We start from the raw sequence: 14,009 nt of genomic DNA on the forward strand, positions 1-14,009 counted from the left end.
TTATTCAGACATATGGTACAAAAAATCGCAGGTGCATCACAGAATATCTCTAAAATTTTTGTCAGAGAATTATGCTTTGTATTTCAAAAGACCACAAGACCAGACTCTAACATAGTGCATGGCATTAATACAATTATTTTAATGGACCAGGAATAACTTCCCAGGCAGCTAATCCAGCCAATACAGCCATAATTTTCCAAGCTCTCAAAGCTGCTTCGGGGAGAAGTCTGTGTTTCATTTTTCAACTTTGCTGTTATTGCTCAACAAGTATATTTAAGTTTAATTTGGGATTACAATCAGATTTATGTACCAGGACCTCAGTCACACTAGGCCACTAGAATTCAGTAGGCATTCTGTAGTAGGCAAGGAGTTATCATTAAGTGTGTTCTATTACATACATTGGTATTATTTAATGTGGCAAATATATCTAAAGCCTGTGCAGAAGGTGGCACTTCAAACTGCTGTAAGACCATATATTTACAAAAGCTCCTTGCATGATGATGGCTTGTATGGGTATTGAATTTATTTTTTATTGTCTGTTAATTGAGGACTGCAGGATGCTATGTGGGTTTTAAAGACTAAACATGTCTATGACTATGACAGCAATATTTTTCTTTAAAGTTTATTTTCTGAAGAACAAATTTACTGAAATGTCTCTTCAAGCATCGCATCAGAAGCATTTCTTAGAATGAAGAGGTAATTTGTGGTCAAGATGATGATAATATAAACGGTCCATGCTGAGATTATCTAGTACATCATTTTCTCTCCAGAACTGATTAGCTAAAGGCACAACAATGCCTATGTGACAGTCGCTTGCAAAGCTGCTGCAGAGGGAAAGCAGAGGCAGTTTCTTTGCATGGCATAGAGACTATGTCAACAAAACCTGCAAAAACAAGATGAGATCTTGTGCATGGTCCCCATCTGCCCCATTATGCTCTCCCAGAAGCCCGGGGATTGCAGCACAGATGGGCAGAGAGGCTGTGCCGGAGCCAGAGCAGACCAGCTGATGAGGCATGGTTGGTAATCACCTCATTCAGGCAAATCTGAGCACACTCTTTCAGCTCAGTGTCTGCATCATGCTCCCCAATGGTTCTAGTGGCTCCTGTGTTAGCAAGACCTCTTCTACTGCCCAGGTATGTCCACCTTGACTCAGCCTACGAGACAATGCAGAAGAGACAGATGATGTCACTTTATTAAGTTCAAAGGCGCCTAAATGAAGGCTGGCACGAGTACTAGGAATTTTAACTTACATAGAGCTGGAACCCAAAGTAGAAGCAGGCTACACTGTCAGCTACAAAGCTGAAGTCCTAACGTACAGCTAAGGACCTACCTGTGGATTTCCAATGTACTACAGACAGAAAGCAACAATGTTCACCACTGGCAGTTCAACCTCAGATATTTTTAGAGCTTTATAAGACTGTCTTTTCTCCTGAAATTCAGAAATGAGCTTGAGGGGAAAACAGGCTATTTCTACCTGAAAACAATTCTTGGTCCAAATATCACTCTTTCGCTTACTTCTCCATCAATAAATAATTTTAAATACAACTACTGTGCTTCCCTGTGTTCATTTCAAAAATGTCTTGCAAACTGCAAGCTCTCTAAGCAGCACTGCTCCCTTTAGCACAAAGAAGCATTTAAGTCAGTCATTCAATACACAGCCATTCAAAGATATTACTGAAGTTTCATAGGAGGCAATTTTAGAGCCTGGTGTTCTAAATGAGACTCAGATACTGAATCCCCACCTAATATTTAGTTACCTATGAAGCTATAAAATAACAAATACAAAAATAACAGCAATCACAATAGACATCATTACTGTGTTGTAGCAAAACCTGCCAGAAACAGGACAATATCTTATCTTGAGCAGTAAAAGCAGGACAGACCAGCTGTTAGGTCCCCTCTGAAAATACGTGAACCCTTCAGATGCTGTGCTATATACAAGACACAGGAACACTCCGGTTGGGATCCATGAGAACAGTAATTGAAAAAAAACCAACAAAATTGTTCAATAGCTTGACTATAAATATACTAATTGGTGCTTCAGGCATAGAAAATTCAATAAAGTGGTGAACAAACCTCACAATGTCTTCAAATTAATTTACATTCACAGAAATGTCACAAAGATAATTTTGAGGGCAACTAACTCCATCTAACTAACAAATAGAGTATTTATCTAGACAGTGACTGCAGTGCTTGATTTACTGCAAACACATTCTGTGCTGCTTTAGCTGTTATATTACAACCACCAAAAATTTGAACCTTTGAAAGCTTGCCACACCTCACCAAATTGCAATTTACTATGATATTAGATTTCTTATAAGTTTCCCCTACCATGATGAATATGTGCTTGGAGTGGAACAAGAGAAGAAATGACACCTTCTCCTCCACAGCCTGTGTTTGTGAAAGAATATACTTGAAAGAAAGAGCATGCAAGAGCTTGACATGTCCTTGGGGTATGATTAAAAGCTCATGAAATAAAATAATTCAAAAACGACAGCTCTGACTTTAACCACCACTGGGGACAAGAGATCTTTCACTTAAGACATGCCAGTCATTCACAAGTATAGCTGAAATCATACAGAGGATGTATTTTAAAACCCAGTAATTTAGATACAAACTCCAAATGAGAGAAAGCCTGTGGGTGACATAAAAATGCCACAAGGTTTAACTAGAGCTCCATTTTTTGTAATAATATTAGGCCAAAGCTTAAAAATGTACCCACTTAAAATTGATAGCATTGAATGATAAAGAAAACTACAATCCAAAAAAAAAAAAAAATCCACATAAAACCCCACATAGAATATGGTTCTTTATTAAAGAAGAAGTCTTCTCCCCCAGGCTGTTTCGTATCCAATGCCACACCTGGGCCTAACTAACTTGGCTCTGTAGCAAAGGTCTGAGTTTATTCAAAGCTATTGAGATTCGTAACCTGGACTACTTTATGTTTTATGTAGTGCTGACTTTTAAGTGGATGTATTTAATTAAATATATTCTTTCCTAAGCTTCAGAGTCTGTTCCACTTTCGTGAATTCCCTTTATTTACTTTTTGATAGTTCTACAGTTAACTGTCTATAGAGATATAAAGCCAGCTGCAGCTCACATTATAATATGGGGGATGTGTGTGTATACACACAATTTACATGAGCTCTCATCTCATCCAAAGTTATCTTTAACAATTTCTTTTTAAAAAGTAATGAGATTGACCCAGCATAAAACCACAGTATTTGAAACATGAAATATCTTGAACAGAAAACTGATGAAGTCTGGTTCAGAGCCTAATTTTTAATTCCCAAATAGTATTGGACTAAACTTTCCAAGTGCAAATGCTGATCTCATTTCTCTCCAGGTGCAATAGATGGTGTTTAGTGAAGAGCACACACACTACAGCCTCATTGGAAACAGATACAAGGCTGCTGATAGGGGCTCCCCACCCAACCCCTGAAGGCTGATAACTAAACTGCTTTGAGGATTGTCACATTGTGGGAACTCACTGCCTTTGTGAGCTCTCTCTCTCCATGAAATGTGTTTAAAAATAGTTTTAAAGTTACCAGGGAAAAAAACAGATAGATATGAGGCATAAACCTCATTTCCTTAGCAAAAAAGACCAAAAATATATTGCATCTTACACGTTTTCTTACTAGAATTAACAAACTAAAAGACCAATCAAATCAGAAAATTGCATTCAAACTGTGTTGGAATCTGTTTAGTGGTGTGATGTCCTAATCCACTTGACGTTAACTAAGTTTAGATGTTGACTTCAGGACAGTTAAATATTCAGAGGATTGAATTGCACAGCTTTTAGATACTGAGTACCAGTGGGATTCCAAATCATTCCAACAATTTTGAAAAAATTCCACCTTTTAGAGACACATCCCTGCTCTGAATTGCTGAGAACAAGAAGGAGAGACTCTTCATTTTGGAGGAGAGGTGTGATGTTCAGATTATTTCAGTGCTCACTGTTAATGCAAATGCAGCTTAGTTATCAATACTGAGATACTATGAATAAATCACTCTTGCTGCTCCTCATTATAAATCATGTGATAAGGCTTAAATTTAAATCAAAAGTCCAAGATGCTTTACCTTAGTATTAAAAAAGCAATCTCTTCAGATAGTAAGTCCTACAATTGATATTATTTATTCTCAGAGTAGTATTTACTGTTTCTTTAAGCCAACTTCTGGCTTTCATTTAGCAGCTGCTAGATTTTTTTGTTACTGTTAGATTGTTTATATAAATACAAAAGAAAACAGAAGATTTGTTGCACGCTTCCTTTTGTATGTTTGTATCTTTTAAAATTAGTTATAATAGTGCTTTTGTATTAATAATAAGCCCATTAGTAACAAACTAATCTGATTAATAGATAGTGGTCTTGTCTTTATCAAGCATGGATGTCAGATGAGGCTGTACAGCATAGTTCAAGTTGCATTCTCTAGAGTGGAGTGTCGATTTTGACAAGTTTAAATCTGCGTTGCCTCCTGACAGAGGAGAAGGCTTCAAACATGGGCTTTCTCCAACTGAGAAAAAAGTGTTTAGAGACAAGAAATTTAACTGATAAAGCAGTTAAAGCTCTGAAAGCATTTTTCCAACCCAAAACTTCTTGATTTCTTACACTTTCTTCTTCTCTTTTATCCTCTCTCTTGAAAGACCTGCCTTAATTTGTTCTGAAATCTTCTACATCATATTTTAGCCCATAATGGGTCTTCAGACTCAATTTAAGGCATATTTTCATTGTGCTTAAGGATCTTTTCTCTTGCAATGCCACACATGAGGTTTTCTATTAATTTTGTGGGCCAGATCAAAACCAGCCCTCAGAACAGATTCAAAATTCAGGATGCTGAACAAATGTAGGTTGTGGTTTTTGAACACCAATCCCTTTTCTACTAATACATTAAAGGCTGGCTGAAAGAAAAAAGAGTAGCACCTTGCTCTCTTCCCTCGAAGAGCTTACATCCTTCTACCTTAGTAATATTTTCAATCTTATTACTATCAATAAGTAATTTCTTTCAATAATAACCATATAATTCAAATTTTTCTTAGGCTGCTTCATAAAAACAAAATTTCAACAAGTTTCTTTGTTAGTATTCCCATTCTCTCTGTTATTTGCTGTTATGACAATCTAAATACATATTTATGCTAGTCCCTACCCAAAAGGTCTCAGCAATACCATGTAATTACTTAGTTAAGCTTCTAATTCATTTGTTGTTAGTTTTGTTCCTTTGAAATTTCCTCATTAAGTTATTGCAGGGAGCTGTGTTTGCACAGAAAAAGAGAAAAATACAAGCTCTTTATTGCATTCTTTTAATACCCCTTTTATCTTTAAACTAGCTAATTAGCATATTAATTACCTAGATATAGTAGTCACAATCTTACAATTAACTGTGGGTACAACAGTCTACTGATTTAGTGCAACACCATTTGTACTTACATCACAACAACATCTTCACTTGCTCTGATATTTCAAGTATTTCAAAATTAAAACAACTGGTATTGGTAGACATGTATTAATGATAAGTATCCAAGTAAATGTTGGTGCACTTTGTCAAAAGTTTCCAGTCCTAACAAATAAATACAGAAAGCTTATTAATTACATAAGAGATGAAATTGCATTTGCCAAATATATCAAAAACTTACTCCTTTTACGTTTTTACAATCAAAACATCTGTTTGATTTAGACCTAACCATTTTTCTTGCCAGCTTCCAAAATTTCAGTAGCGATATTCTTCCTTTATATACCAGTAACAGCTCTGAATGAGAAAAACATCTTGTAAAATGAACAAAACACCATTCCCTGCTCTGATTCAAAGTGCTGCTGAGAGACACTTTGGGTATTACCAGAAGCTCACAGAACACTCACCATCACTGCCCATGTCTGGCTTCTCTCCTGCTCATGTTCATGTTCCACATGGTATGGGTGTAATTACGCCAAGAAATCTGCCCTCCTAAACCCCACCACCCCTTAGCCTTATCCCTGTCCCAAACTGCACCTTACAAAATGGGCTGAGCTGGGAGCAGACACTCCAGGTGATGGTATTTCAGAACAAACTAGGTCAGTAACCAATTCATAATGGAACAAATTCGGGTTCACAGTGAAACAAAAATTATTTTGCACTTGCAGTTTTAGTAGACTACAGTTTGGTCCAGAATGGTCAAAATATGTCAGTCAATAAATTTCTGGAGGCAATTTCAGCATAAGTGCCTACACCACCGACTATGATTCATCTACTGGAGTGATAATATTACGTTTTCTGTAGCTGAACATTTTGCAATACAAAGAATTAATTTCCATGCAACATTCCAGTAATGCCCTCATAAAACTATGGTAGCTGAGAGCTATGTTTTCACATGAATTGAAAGAGACACAAATATTTATAGCACAAGTCTGAGAGCGGGAATACAAAATGCGTATCTGAATAGTCATGCACTGACTCCAGCAAATTTATTGTGAGACCAAGCACTCTATGGGTGACTACACTGGCAAGTTCTTCTCCACTGCAGTTGTTCCTGACAGCTCCAGTGCACAAAAAGCCCTGTCCCTGTACAGCCTGATAAGTGCCAGCACACTCTGCAGTACTCTTTTCCTTTCCCTGTCCTATAACTCTCCTCAGGTCCTCTGGACTAGGGCAAAAATCCAAGGCAATTTAAAAAATAAAAAGATTAATTACAGGCTACCCATTTATCATATTTCTCTCTTTGCAACAGCCTATTGATGTTAACAAGTGTTTACGAAGTCACATATATGAGACAACAGTATTTCAAGCTTGCTGTTGGATTGTGGGAATATACGTAATGTACATTATTTTTTTTATTTGAGAAACCTAGCAGACCTGGACATTTTATATTCAGTTTCATATAGACATTGATGTATCAGATGATTTAGAGTGTGTATGCTTTACATTTGTTTGAAATATCTCTGACAAGTAGATATTTTTGAATTAGTGATCTAAAGATTTTTTTTTTGATGATATAATTATGAGCTGGAGGCTGAATTTTTAGAAGTGAATTTGGTGGTAGATTTGCAATTCAAAGAAGTTACTTAAATTAACAAAAATGCCCTAAAAGAACAGCTGTCTACCTGACTGATCCAAGAAAATGAACACTGAAAAATAAACAGCTGCCCCATAGAAGACTATGTGATAAAACTAATCACCCTTTGCATAATGTATTTATTTTCTCCTGTGCTTATTATAGACCTGGTGAACCTTCAAAGCTATAAATATTTAAATGTTTTAGACATCTCAGATATGTGAGTTCAAATGAAAGTAGGATTTCAGTAGCCTGACTAGTCCAAAACCAGATCTCTTAAAGAAACCAGTTCTGATGGTTACATAACACTCAAAAACATGCTTTAATTTTTTTAAAAATGATTTGTTTTGTTATACCAACAAATTCTTTTTAAAAAGACCTTTCTTCTGAAATCTCAATAGTCTCTATACAATACAAGACTCAGTGTCCAGGCAAAGGATATGGTTCCACTAATGCCATCACAGCAACATATTAGAGAGACCAAAAGAACCAGGACATGTTTAAAGTTACTAGGATAAATATCCCTGGGTGCTATATTTTATCATAGATCCTCCAAAATCTAGTCACTAAAATTAACCAAGTAATGCCACTATTCGGTAGTTGGTATGTTTCAGCTGTGTATTTTTCACTTTCAAAAAGCTAGATGAAAGCAGAGATAAAAGAAGGCATGCATCAAAATAATTTCAGGGTTCAAACCAAGGGATTTAGACTCAAGTATTTTCACAGCACTGAGGACTCAGTGGTCCTCAAAATAAGACAGTGGATGGAGTCTTGGTGGTAAAAAACTGGTGTGTGACAAATGAAACAGTGTTTCAAACCAAATTGATTTCCCTCTTTTCATGCCCCTGTACTGAAGGAGGGTGGAACATCCTTTCCTTTGGGCCTTTTCTCTACTCCAGCAATTCTCAGTGGTTTCTACCACTGACATACTCCCCAGAATACACTGTTTTCTCACCCTTTCCTGAGCCACAGATCCTGCTACAATAGTCCAAAACTAATGCCAACAAATTCAGTTACAGCAAAGGACACAAGAGATAACATTCAAAGCAAAGCTAAGCCAACTATCCATCATTTGCAATGCCTTATGTGTATTAAGTATGGCCTGGTCTGATTTATGGGGAAATCCATTCTGAAAGTCTCTTTAGGGAAGCATAATATAGGATGCTGCCACCAGCCCTGAAGAAGTCAGAAAGCCATGATGGCTGAGGACTTGGTCTCTGCAGTGATGTGCTCTTGGTGTACTCTTTTTAGTTTCAACCATCAAAATAGTCCCAACAGTTTGCAGGGCTTTTTTTCTAAAAGCCCTCCAGCTTCCAGCCTCCCAGGTCCCGTCAGCCCTCCTGCCATGCTGCACAATCTGCCAAATGACCACAGTGTTTTTTGTTCTCAAGAATGGAACAAGTCCGTCTGTCTCGATGGGCTCAGTCTCAGAATCAGTGCTGATACTCAGACAGGTGCTCCTAAATGCAATGCTCAGCCCCTACAGAGCCAGCCAACACCTGTGTCATTTGTCAGGCTGAGCAGTTTACTTATATCCAGGAATAGATCTTTTCAGAACTGCTCACAAACAGCTGTGGGATCCATTGGGCAGAAAGGCTGTGAAAAGCAAATATAGAATATTTACTGTACTTCAATTACTAAACCAGACAGCTTCAATTTATGCTCATTTTTTAAGATGAAGACCTGCCTATTATCAAATCAGTCCACTGCCTCTTTCAAATCCAACCATTAAAAAGCCATTATAATTGTCACCTGCCCAGGGGCACAGGCTGAGGACCATCCAAGGAACAGTCTCCCTTCTGATGCTGCCACGAGGGCTGTGCTTTCAGACTAAACCCTGCAAAAAGCCAGGAAAGCAGGTAGAGACATTTCAATCAGTCAGCAGAAGTGGCAGCCTGGAAAGAAGAGGACAAAACCTACCTTACAACAGCCTTGCCCTTGAGGGCTCTACAGACATTTGTCTTTTTTTGAGGCATGTTCTTCCCTTTACCCCTCCAAAACCCCACCGAGAAGATCCACTCTCGGCAAAGCCAATAGAAGACTCCCACTGATTTTAATGAGAGCTGGAGAGTGTGGGCTCTCACTGAGGACAGCATTTCTTTCTTTTCTTTTTTTAATTCGAAAATTTCCTTACACAGGCTGCCTGAAAGGATGTAAAGAAGATTAACAATAACATTCTGAACTAGGTTAACCTAAAAAAAAAAAATTTATTCTAAAATGTCTCAGCACACACTCAGATGTTATGAATATTCAGTACAGCCCCCCTCAGCAGACATTCTTTGCAAGACTATTTTTACTAAAAGACATTTTGATATGACATATAGAAAAGATAAGGCCTTTTATACAAATAGGATTCACTGGAAATACTTTCTAATGAAATTTTTATGCTATGTAAGCTAGCCTGCCTGCACGCCTTTGGATCATCCTCCCTGGTCTGCTACAATACATTCTATGGTACAGCATGTTAAAAGAAGGACCAATCTGGTCAGTTCTTCAATGTTTGTATATAAATATGCTATTACAAACAGAGGATTACCCAGGAAAATCTCAAGAGTAAAACACTTGAATAACACTGTGCTATCAAATCTGTTACACATTCCTTAAAATTAATAATAAAAATAGATCTTAAAAGACCAATTATAAACAAGCACAAGAGAAAAGCATTTTAAATAGCTCATGCTAATTGTGTTTATCTCAGTGTGAAGCCATGTCAAAGAGCCTGCAGCAAATGTATTTTGTTAAAAGTACCACTTGCGCAGCAGGCGTTAAACATTAGAAAGCAAGCTTGTCATTAGTGGGCTACAACTGAAAAGGCTACTAAAACTCAGCTAAATTATTAATATGGTATCTTAAAGATGTCAGATGGAGAATTAAACTCCTTTTACACAGTACATGATTTTAATGCTACTTTTTTTCCATGTTAGTCCACTAGTAAATCCCAGGTTATATAATCTTGGGGAGGACCAGAGGGCAGCCACATGCCAACCTTGGTTTGCATTCCTCAGTGTGGGAAAGCTCCACTGCCCTCCTCCTACTTCTGGGGCACCTGTATTTTACTTATGTGCTCATCCAAGTGGAATTGATAATTTTTTTTTATTTTCTCAGGTTATTTATAAGGTTAATGAAGTATATAAAAGATTTTTTTATTTACATCCACTGTGGTGTTTGAGACTCATTATTTCTGCAGGTGCAGTTCCAGCCAGCCTGGTTCTAAACCAGTTTAACGCTGAGCTGAAGATGAAGGGAACAATTCTGCTCTTCCTTGACAATCCATGTCTTCTGGAGAAATGAGTCAGTTGGCTTCTGAGATGAAACATTACCTTTTTCAGGGTTATTTTTCCATTGGATCAGTCATGCTACCAACATGGAAAAAAGAGAACAAGGAACACCAAGGTGCAAGGTAGAAAACAGATGACTTTAGACAGTAATATGCCACTGAATTAGCTTCCTTTAACATGAAATCACCAAATCTGGTTTAAGGAGAAGGGCTGAAATCTGGAAAACACCGCTGACTACTAAGTGAGTGTAGGGGATATCTCAAGAGAGGAATTGAGCTACGTATTGTAAAGTCTATTTAAAGTTTTTCTTGCTTTTGCAATTCATTCCTAACTCTCCACCATGAACAAGCAATACCGAGACACAATGCAACATTTTTTTCTGTTGGTCTTTGAAATCTGACAGAGAATAAGAGAAATATGAGCTATCCCTTAGCAACACAGCTATGATGAGAAATTGTGTTTCCTTAAAACATGAACAGACTCTCACCTCAGCAGGCTACACTCTCAAGCACCAGCTGCATGGGTCAGTGCACACATTCATCTACCATGCTGAGAAAAGAACTTCTAAGGGTTTGAAGCTGATTTTATTTATTTTATATTTTCCTTACAGAACTTTACTCTCATTCTACAGGTGACTTTTAGTCATAATGCTATTCTGAGAAGACAATGCAAGCCCAAACACACAATGCTACCCAATTCCTATAGTAGAAAAGAACATACCAAAGGTTATGTTTTCTTATACCACCAAGGTTCACAAAGCAAAAGCTTTACAAAATAAGTGTTTTATTCATAAATGTTATACCTGTAATGCATTTGGTATTAGCTCCTTTTCATTTTTTTGTAAAGTAGTTTGTTTCTAACTTCAGAGAGGAAAAGATGAGATGAAAAGAAATAAAACAAGGAAATTCATACTTGTGCTTTGGTATCAAACACAACTCATTTGCTTCCAGATTATTTGGAAACCAATAAGAGAGGAAGAGAGCAGCTAATATTGATGTGTGCCTTCACTGCTGCCAGAGATCAAATGTGCTGCTCAGCATGCCTTGGATGAAGGTGCTGTGACAGACCAGCACAATTTTCTGCTAGTGGTCCTGAAGACTAAACCTGACACCAGTGAGATGCTCTGAGAGTCCAGCAATCCTTTCTCCTCAAGCTAAAGGTCATCTACTTATTACAGGTGTCTTGGGGAGCAAAGGAATGTACTCATTCCTGAACTTTGTTTTCTTAGAGACTGAAATATTGCTCAGGCTGTTGTTTAAACATTGGTAGAAAGGCACACCGGGTCAGTCATTCAAAATCTGATGAAATATAGCACACTTCTAAATGTAAGCCAGAATTATATTCTAAACTTGCAATTTTTTCTAAATAAGCTCAAGTTAAAAAATACTTCAAAACACCATACTCTTCACTCCCTATTCCAGACAGCTCTTGACCTTGGCCTGTGATGGAAACTCAAACAAGGACAACAGACGTGCACAACCACAAGCCAGGTAACAGCCCCCTTGCAGCTCTTTCTCTGCTAAATGAAGCTTAAGGTCTTTCATTTTACTTATAAAATCTTAATGTCCAGGTTCCTGACTATTTAAAGAATCACATTCTCCATAAAATATGGTATTAAGAAAAGTATTCAAGCCTGAAAGTCCTTTCCATTAAAGAGACTAATGTAAAGATATTATCCAGCATACAAATCCAGATCACAATGTGTTTCTTCTCTCTACTTTGGTGAAAAAATACAAGTTTCTGGTCATGTAAGACAACACTGATTTCCTCAGAAAATGGGGAATGATGACTACAAACATTCAGTTAAAAGGATGGAGAGGAGTTAGAGGAGTCAATTGAAAGAACAGAATTGAGCTGCAGGGAACTGTGTTACTTGATGTTTTAGTCCAAAATTGAACTTAAATAAATAACTGAATAGCTTCCCAACTAAGGCAACTTCCAGGAAGTTCGCTGGGAAAGTTCTCCTGACAACTTTGACAGAGCCAAAATTTGCACTTGGTTGACTACTTCGTGTGGCACTGACATGGGGATGGGTCTGGGGGAGACCCACCAGGCAGATTGCTCCATGGCCAAGGAACCATGTGTTGAGGCTCCTCGGAAATCGACATAGTCAAACCAAAATATTTTGAATTTTAGAAACACCATCCTGTATCTATCCAGAAAATCATGTTGCTTTGGTTGCTTAGATTGAATTTCATATTTTCAATCACAGAACAAGATTTGTTTTGTTTTGTTTTTCAATTCTTTCTTTAGAAAGGTGTGCTTGGATTGTTTCTGTTTTAAAAATACACATCCAAAGAAATGTATTAAATTAAAACAAAGGAGAGACAGCAGACTGCACAAAACTGACAGAATTGGAGAATAAGGGAGAGAGAGGTGAGTTTTCTTTGCTTAGCTCTTTCTCATGGCTTAACCAACTCCTAACGTGAGTTACTATTAAAACGCTTCTCCTGCTTTCAGGCCCTACTGAGACACAGATCTACTACATCCTAGTCATATTATCCTCATTTTATTAAAACTAAATATTAAAATATGTTTTTCATATCTATTCATTGCTCTGCCACTCCCCTATCCTGTTTTATATATAACTACTAGTATTTTTGACTACAATAAATTCTCAGTACTGCAGTTTTTCAACCTTCTTGAGCAGTTTCTTCAACCGATGACTTTTATAGGGAGGATCCCAAGTGTTGGTATAAATGTTATACGATTGACAGATTAAGCCAAGAATAAATAAAACCAGTACATTATTGCAGCAAGGATGCAGCCAGCGTTGTGTGAAATGAGGTGGTCCCTCTGTTCTGAACTGCTTTAGGAGACTGCACACAGTCATTGCTCTGAGCACAGTCAGGGCCCACTTAGCAACCGTATTTAGAAATACATAAATAAATTCCAAGAAGACCAAGACTTCACTGAGGAGACAGGTTAATTGCCCATTTATTAGGTATTTGGGGTCTATGCTTTTACCTTTAGAATGATGTACAGAAGTACTTGGATTAAAACGGAACAATACTTTCATTGACGTTATCTCAAACAAGTACATATAGTGCGGTTGAAAACATTTAGGATATTTCTGCCCCACTTTTGAGTTCTTTGATAGTTAAATTTGACAAGTGTGACCACAAACTATTCAACATGAACAGCAACCTCAGCTGTGTTTACCTCTGCTGAGATATCTGAGGTAGCCCAGAGCACAATAGGACCAGAGGACAACTGAGAGTTCTTTGGAAGCTGACAAACGACCACATCCCATGGACAACACATGAGCAAGAGATGAGATTTCATGACAGACATTCAGCAGTCAGACAATTTATTCTCACTTCATGGAGTCCAATTTTCTTTCTTATTGTGCTAAATCAATGGCTCATATTACAAAGCTTTATGCCATTTGCAGTGTCAGCTGGACTCCCTGTGCTTGTGTGGGAATCAGTTGCAATGGGATAAAGTTTAAGTCTCTCCTTCAATTAATGGTTAAGCACAAAGAAGAAAATCACTACAGGTATTAGCTCTTTAAATACAGACATTCTCCTGCACTAATCAGCTTCTTTTTCATTTTATTCATGACTAATATGAAGGTAGGGACTTTGTATGTCACATCTGTCAAACAGTGAGGTTCTGACCTACTTTGCTGCAATAATAAGGACAATATTCCATCTACAGAGTGCTTTAATAAAAGCATTGGTTTCACGAAAGGTTTTGGAGGCAATAGT

At 37.4% G+C, this 14,009-nt stretch overlaps 1 protein-coding gene across 2 annotated transcripts in view; it reads right to left on the minus strand.

Annotated features, from left to right (window-relative positions):
* The window catches only part of TENM1 (teneurin transmembrane protein 1), an 834,650-nt gene that overhangs the window by 503,840 nt on the left and 316,801 nt on the right, over window positions 1-14,009 (minus strand). The window lies entirely within an intron of this gene.

Source organism: Corvus hawaiiensis, chromosome 14 (genome assembly GCF_020740725.1).
Source record: "Corvus hawaiiensis isolate bCorHaw1 chromosome 14, bCorHaw1.pri.cur, whole genome shotgun sequence".
NCBI classification, from domain to species: Eukaryota; Metazoa; Chordata; class Aves; order Passeriformes; family Corvidae; genus Corvus; species Corvus hawaiiensis.